Source organism: Clinocottus analis, unplaced genomic scaffold (assembly GCF_023055335.1).
Source record: "Clinocottus analis isolate CAN_PGR_092001 unplaced genomic scaffold, fCliAna1.0.p SCAF_28, whole genome shotgun sequence".
Lineage (NCBI taxonomy): Eukaryota > Metazoa > Chordata > Actinopteri > Perciformes > Cottidae > Clinocottus > Clinocottus analis.
In genome coordinates, this window is record NW_027176020.1 from 2,684,043 (window position 1) to 2,684,618 (window position 576).

Consider the following 576-nt stretch of genomic DNA (forward strand, 5'->3'; position numbering starts at 1 on the left):
GAAATGTGGAGAGCGAGAGATGGAGAGAGAGAGAGAGAGAGAGAGAGAGAGAGAGAGAGAGAGAGAGAGAGGGAGAGGGAGAAACGGAGGGAGGTTGAAAAAAAAGAATTAAAATAATAAAAAAAGACAGAGGTGACATGAGGTTGCCATAACAACTGTTTAGGGTTTGGATGATTTTCCCAAAACCATAATGGGCTGGTTTCGAGCATAATGAAACCAGTCTGGCTTTCCTGGCTCTCACACTCCGGGTCATGTGAACACACACACACACACACACACACACACACACACACACACAGAGCGACACATGTTTTGCTTTAGTACTTGTTTATGTTCATCCAACAGTGGGAGAGCAGAGTCTCGGTTAACTATCAATTAAAGCGATGATCATAAAACGAGCACTTGTAAACAAACACTGCCAAGCTCGCAGAGCGCAGGCTGTTCTCATTCAGCGCTCCTACGTACGCGGCTGAGAAGTAATGCTGTTATTCATTTATACATATATATATATTTATATATATATATGTATCTATGTAATCGTGTGCCAGGCCGTGCAGGGCTGCTGCTAAAGCTAAC